The sequence below is a fragment of the Lampetra fluviatilis genome, chromosome 35 (genome assembly GCF_964198595.1).
Source record: "Lampetra fluviatilis chromosome 35, kcLamFluv1.1, whole genome shotgun sequence".
NCBI classification, from domain to species: Eukaryota; Metazoa; Chordata; class Hyperoartia; order Petromyzontiformes; family Petromyzontidae; genus Lampetra; species Lampetra fluviatilis.
This window is the reverse complement of record NC_136309.1, coordinates 6,007,526-6,015,320: the sequence shown is the minus strand read 5'-3', so window position 1 is coordinate 6,015,320 and position 7,795 is coordinate 6,007,526.

The window sequence follows — 7,795 nt, the reverse complement described above, 5'->3', positions numbered from 1 at the left end:
CTTCCCTTTTGTTTTTTGTTCAACCCGGCGAAGTGAGGGACGCAAGAGACCAGGAATGAGCCTCACTGCCAGGGTGACCTGGTGCTTCAGACTGCCAGGCGGGGGGGGCAGCGATGATTGCGGTGTGTAGTCCCGACTGAGACACGTGCCGTGTAGATGCTTGGCTACCCCCCACATCTCCGATTAGCACGTTTGGCTACGTACGGTGCTAAAGAAGTTCTACATACATTTTCGAATTTGGACCGCGACGCCGGTCACTGTGAGTGCAGCAGACGGCTGCGTAGTCATTATTTTGGTTACCACACCGGGAGTGTTAATCAGGGCTTGCCGCTGGATTCGAACAGCAAAGCTCTGAGACGAGCGGCGAACGCGCGACAGCCGGGATTGCTGTGTAGTCTGCGTGTGATGAGAAGGTCTTGGGTAGGGCCGGATGACGGCCTCCTGGCTGCCTGGCCCAGCCTCTTTGCATGAGCCTTCACAACTTGCGCCATCGATTTGTACGCGTGTATGCATGTTGAACTTCTTTCGCAGCCTACGTAGCCAACCGTGCTAATTGGAGGTGGACAGCGAATCGATCGTTTGGACGGCCTCCCGGTACGAGTGGCCAGAAAGGTTCCACTTTCTCAGGGTCAAGTCAACCGTGCCATTGGACCGGCGCTCAGGAACTGCAGACTGAACATCGAAGCAGCAGCATTTCGCGTGTGCGAAATGCGGTCTCCTCGAAACGGCAAGTTGAATATTCACCGCTTCCTAAACTTATGAAGCTAAATAATTTTGTTTATTTTAGCGGGTATGGCTCACTGAGCTATTTCGCTCTTTTTTCAGAAGCGACATTGTCACAAATGATAGCTCAACAAATGTGCTTATCGCGTGGACATGTTATTGCAGCCAAATACTCTAAACGCGTATATTTTATAAACGTGGATGAAAAAGAACCGGAGGACCCGGAGAAAAATCCACGCGACCGCAGGCAGAATATTCCAACTCCAAATGTACAACAGGCGTCAGTGTTGGGATTGAACCCACGACCTCCCGTATACCGGGCGAGGTATTTAACATCTCGCCACCGTGGCGCCATCGACGGTTGTGCCTGCAGGGGACGCGCGTCCAGTTCAGAGCCACCGATTCGACACGCACCCTGCTGGGAATGAGAAGGTCCTCCTGGCGAAGGCGACTGGACTCGCATTAACCACACGCACGCGGCGATTAGCGCTAGATCTCGACAGAAACACGAAGCGCCCGCGCTGCGTTATCGGGGTTCTTGCGCTGTTCGTCTTGCTCGACGGAGCGGGAGTTTTGTATGCTCGGTGGATTATTGAGGGCTCAGTCGAACTCCGATGTTAGCAGAGTACCGATGAGTAACTCTTGGGATAGAACGACTTTGTGTCTGACCATAACGGCAGGACACTGGGGTTGAGACTTGGCACCCATCGCAGTTACGGCCACGTGGTTCCTCGCTTCCCATTGGTTGATCCTGCCCTCCTCCACCCACCAACGACGGGGCTGTCTGAGTGAGAGATCTTCGTGGGTGGAGGAGGCTGATGGGTCGGCCTCGTGGTGGCACCGTCAACTCGATCGTTACCGGCGCAGCAGCGGTGATGCCATCGTGTTATTCGGCATAGGGGCCGTCCATAAATGACGTCACGCGATTTTGGACGATTTTGACCCCCCCCCTCCGTCGTCACACGGCGTCACAAAAAGTCAGACACCCCCTCTCAAATATGACGTCACAAAGCTCTGCCCCCCCCCCCCAAAATAAAACATGCTTCAAATCGCTATAAACTATTGTCATTGTAGTGCGTATTTAATGTGGTGCTGCGCTCTTATGTTGTAGAAGAAAACATTTATAAAAAAAGTCTCTTGAATTAAGTAGAACGTGTTGTCTACATTTATTTAAAGTCGCGCATTTTGATGTGACGTCACATTTCTCAACCCCCCCCCCCCCCTCGTCACACATCGTCACAAATGTCTGACCCCCCCCCCCCCCAGGTGCGTGACGTAATTTATGGACGGCCCCATAGGTGTTACGATCATGGGTACGGGCAAGTGTTTAGGATAGGGGTCGTTGTTATCAGTAGGGTTAGAGTTAGGGGTAGGCTGAGTGTTATGGGTAGGGTGAGTGTTAAGGGTATGGCTAGTACTATGGATATGGTTCTGATTAGAGGCAGGGCTCGTGTGAGGGATTGGAATTAAGGGGTCGGCGTAGGAGTCGGTGCTGGGGGTTCGGGTTAAAATCAGCGCTGCAGTCGCAATAAGATTAGGTGAGAGATGGCCCCTCCCCTCCATCCCCTTCCCCCCAACCCCTCCCCTCCCCCCCGCTAGCCCCGCCCCTCGATGTGGCGCGCGCGACCTTTTAATTCAGCGAGCGCGCGCGTGTCCGGACGAGGCTGATGAAACGCGGCGACGCAACCCCCCATCGTTCCCCTCTTCCATCAGCACCCAACGCCCCCCTCCTCCTCCTCCTCCCTTCAACCCCCCCCCCCTCCTCCCGTACACTCCCCTCCCCCCATCGTCGTCGGCTACAGCAACACGGCCAAGCCTCTCGACGTGCTGGACTTCGTCGGTGCTCCCTAACGCACAGCACTTGCCCCAACAGTCGAAATGCCGGATGCACGGAGATCGTCGTCTTTGTGTGCGGAGGTGAGAGTTGTGTGTGTATCGGTGAAGGGAGCGGTTAGTGCAGCTGTACCGCTACGGACTCGGCCACCCAAGTTCGATTCCAGCTCAGGGCCAACACCAGTGACGATTTTCTGAACCGGTTCTGGGCCTCCCCTCGGTCGACTCAGCCTCAAATGAGTACCTGGTGCGGTGGTGAGTCAAACATCGGCGGTGGGGAGACAAAGGCGGTCGTGCGTGGTGCTGGCCACCCACCCCCACGTGTACGGTGCCAGCCTTCATAGGTGCTCGCTAACAGCACTTGCCCCAAGAGTTTGTTTAAGGCTATAGGGGGTGGGGGGTGTATCTGTGTGAGGGTGTGAGTCGGTGTGTGTGTGAGTAGCCTGCGTGTTGTCGTGGCTTAGTGCACCGTGTTAGGAACCCGGCCAACCTGAGTTCAATTCCAGACCCTGGCCAACATAATTCTTACGTCGGGCCATATCTCACCTGGTTCTGAGCCTCCCCTAGGTCGACCCAGCCGTAAACGAGTACCTGCTTTTTCTCTCGCTCATGCTCCTTAACGTTGAGGTGAGGGCTTGGCGTCATCCCCGAAACGAAGCACCTGCCTGGGTGTTCTGTGTCATCGAAGACTCCACCCCATCGACTCTGCACGAGTAACGGGACAGCTGTAAGAGGGTGGAGGGATCCCCATACCTGGGCAGTGTGCTTATGTCCAGCTCCGCTTTGGCAGCGGAGGTCTCACTTTTGAGTCAGTGGAGCGCCGTGGCATTTTTTGGGCGGCTTTGTGACGCTGCGTTCAAGTTTCATTTATAGGGTATAGCCCTGTGAGCCATGCGGCTATTGAGTCGGGTGCAACCGCAACAAACAAAATATGAACAGAGAACATCTTAAAGCGACGGCGCGCAACAGAAACATCCTGGATAAACCAGCAAATCTTCCAGAAAAAACCCCCACCGTATTACAACGTGGAAGCTGCATGCCCCCGTCTCGCTCCACTACGAAGCTCCGTGTCTTCTCGGCCATCCATCGTGCCTTCTGTGCTTGCGAATCGTAGAGCCCTTTAAAGGAACATCTGCACCGGCTTGAAACATTTAGGCTGGCCAGCCACCGATCCATCCTGGGGTGTAACCATATGCTGGATTGAGGAACTCATCCGTGAGCTCCTCCGGCAGGCGAGGGTGCGTTGCCTGGGTCATGTAGCCCGCATGCCCAGCCACGGAACGCCCAAGTTGTTTCTGTTTTTCCGGATAAAGGGATCTAAACGGACACGACACGGGTGAGATGGACCGATGCAGTACGGAAGGATGTGGAGCTGAGTGGACTTGCCTAAGACTGGTACCAGCGGTATCAAGATCGGCCTTTGTGGAGGAGGAGGAGGCTCGTGAAGGACGCTGCTGCTACTGGGCAGCTGGAGGCAGTCGCCCTCCAACAACAGCGGAGGGCAGAGGAGCGACGCTCACAACAACGAGCGGAGCGACGTGCGGCTAAAACGCAACAAGTTGGAACACTGGCAGAGTCATTGCAGTCAACCAATAACACCTGAGCCTGGTGTCCCGTGAACTCCGTGCCACCAGAGAGCCTTCCATAATTCACGTGACCTCAACGTGCACCTAGCCTGGCACGAGCGCTGTGGTTACGTTGGCTTCCTCTGCCCCCCCCCCCCACCGGCTCCGTCACTCTTGTGCCCACGCGGGCTTAATAAGTGCTCGCAAACAACACGTGACCCTGAGTGAGCGAGTATAGGTGCCGGTAGGGGTTGATTCTGAGTCATCAATCAACGTGTTTGAGGTGCCGGTGGCACGGGCGAGGTGGGGGGAGGGGGAGAATGGGGGATTCATAATGGCCATGTCAGATCGAGATACAAACATATACAACCCGAAAAATACAAACACATCCAAGCATACACACAAATATAAACACACACACACACAAACATTTATATGTAAACACACACAGTAAAAATACAGCTCCCTCCCCCCTTTCGTCGACGCAGGCTGTTGGGGAAAGTGCGACAGCAAGCACGGATGAAGGCCGGAACTGCGCAGGATGAGGAGGGTGTGACACAGCCGCCTTTGTCTCCCCAACGCAGGCGCACACAAACGAACACAAACGAACACAAAGACAACGATCCCCCGTATAGCCTACAACAGACTGTTGGGAGCAAACGCTGTTAGCGAGTAGCACCTACGAAGACTGGCACGACACACGAGGGGGTGGGTGGCCAACATCACGCCCGGCCGCCTTTGTCTCCCCCCTGGCGATGTTTACACACCGCACCAGGTACTCGTTTTGAGGCTGAGTTGACCTAGGGGAAGCCCAGGATCAGTTCAGATAATCGGTGTGCCGTACTGCTTACGTGACTACCCTTACTATTTGGAGTGTGTCGGGTGGTGGCGGGTTTAACGACACATTTATATATTTACGCGATCTTACTCAATAAAGCGGTGTGGCCGCGAGCGGGAACCGAACCCGGGCGGCCAAGTTCGTAGTGCTGCGCGCTAACCCGCTACACCACCGCTCCCCACAAACACACAACAACAACAACCGCCATTCGCCACTGAGTGGCGGTGACGTCACCACGACGCTTGTGCCAGGCCAGGTGCACCTTGAGGCCACGTGAAGTGTCGAACGCCCGCTGGCAGGAGGTCACGGGGCAGACCCAGGTGCTACGGGTCGACTGACTGAGATGACTGAGACGACTGGTTGATGCACCACCTGTGCCCCCTACTGTGCCAACTTGCTCTGCTTTAGCCACCCGGCGCTCCGCTCGTTGTTGTGAGCGTCGCTCCTCCGCCCTCCGTTGTTGTTGGAGGGCGACTGCCTCCAACTGCCCAGTAGCGTCCTCACGAGCCTCCTCCACTGAGGCCGATCTTGACACCGCTGGTAGCAGTCATCGGCAAGTCCACTCAGCTCCACGTTCTCCTGTACCACATCACTCCATCTCTTCTCTAGCCCGTGCCGCGCCCGTTTAGCCCCCTCGATCCGGCCGAACTAAAGCTGTTTGGGCATGCGGTGGCTGGGCATGCGGGCTACATGACCCAGCCACCGCAGCCTTTGCCTGCCGGAGGAGCTCACCGATGGGACTTTTGCCCAGATCTTTCAAAGATTTGTAAGCTCCTCACACAATCCAGCCTGGTTTAACCCAGGATGGATCGTAGGCAGGCCAGCCTAAATGTTTCTAACCGGCGAAGATGCTCCACAGACACACACACACAGACACGCACAAAGACAAAGATCCCCTGTATAGCCTTAAAAGACTGTAGGGGCAAGTGCTGTTAGCGAGCACCTATGAAGCCCGGAACGGTACACGAGGGGGTGGGTGGCCAGCACCACGCCCGACCGCCTTTGTCACACACGCACACACACACACACAGACACGCACACACATACACAGACACGCACACACATACACAGACACGCACACACACACACACAGACACGCACACACATACACAGACACGCACACACATACACAGACACGCACACACATACACAGACACGCACACACACACACACAGACACGCACACACATACACAGACACGCACACACATACACAGACACGCACACACATACACAGACACGCACACACATACACATACACAGACACGCACACACGCACACACAGACACGCACACACATACACAGACACGCACACACATACACATACATAGACACGCACACACGCACACACAGACACGCACACACATACACAGACACGCACACACACACACAGACACGCACACACATACACATACACAGACACGCACACACATACACAGACACGCACACACATACACAGACACGCACACACGCACACACAGACACGCACACACACACACAGACACGCACACACATACACATACACAGACACGCACACACATACACAGACACGCACACACATACACAGACACGCACACACGCACACACAGACACGCACACACACACACAGACACGCACACACATACACATACACAGACACGCACACACATACACAGACACGCACACACATACACATACACAGACACGCACACACATACACAGACACGCACACACATACACAGACACGCACACACGCACACACAGACACGCACATGCGGCGCGTGACGCCCGCGCGTGTGCACGGCTCTCTCTCTCTCGGGTGTTCACATCGGTGGCGTGGGGGGCGGGGGGTGGAGGGTGGGTAAGTGGGGGCACCCTGCCCCCCACCCCACACCCATCAATTAAAATCAAATCTCCACATCGTTTGGGTTTAATTAGCGCTGTTTACAGGAAACGTCTTAGTGGATGTGGAAGGATTGAGAGGAGGGGAGGGGGGGGTTTGGGGGTGCCAGGGATGTCTGTGTCTCCATCCGCAGCTCCCCCCACCCCATCCGGGTGGTGCAGCTGCAGTCCCCCCCCCCTTATCCCACCCCTCCCCCGCCCCTCCCCCGCGCCACATGAAAGCGCGGCTGCCGCTTAATTGCTCACTTTGAAGTTTTTGTGTACGCGGAGGGGCGGGGCTGTGGGCCCGAGGGGAGGGGCCTCATGTGTGTCAGGGCGGGGGGGGGGATACCCCCGAACCCCCCCCCCCTACGGCTGCCGCGTGCTCAGTGCGGGACCCGGCAACTTTAGAGGGCACCGCGCGGCGCGGTGGGAGCGGTGGCGCTGCGGTTAGCGCACTGCGCTGTCAGCTCTGAGCGGAGTTCGACTCCAGGCGACAGTGGCCGTTCTCGTCCGGCGTGGGATGAAAAGAGCCGGAGGACCCGGAGAAGAATCCACGCGACCGCAGGGAGAAAGATGCCAACTCCAAATGTGCAACAGGCGTCAAGGGTTCAACGGTTTGGGAGTGGAGACGGCCCCATGGGTGTGCCCGCGTTGAACCAAATGCGGACCAAAAGATTCGCACCTCGCAGACCGGGCCGCGTAGCTGATGGGATGCGTACAGAACAACAACAACAACAACAAACAACAACAACCAGCATTTTCTTGGTTCTTTCGGTAAAGTCACGTAGAAGGGAAATAATAAAATAATAAAAATAAAACATAATAAAATATTATTTTATTATTTCCCTTCTACGTGACTTTACCGAAAGAACCAAGAAGATGAATTCCTGCAGTCACGAAAGCTTTAAATCGAAATATAACAACCAGCATTGTTTTGTTTTACGCGAAGAGACAGAAACCCGTGGAGCGATTTTG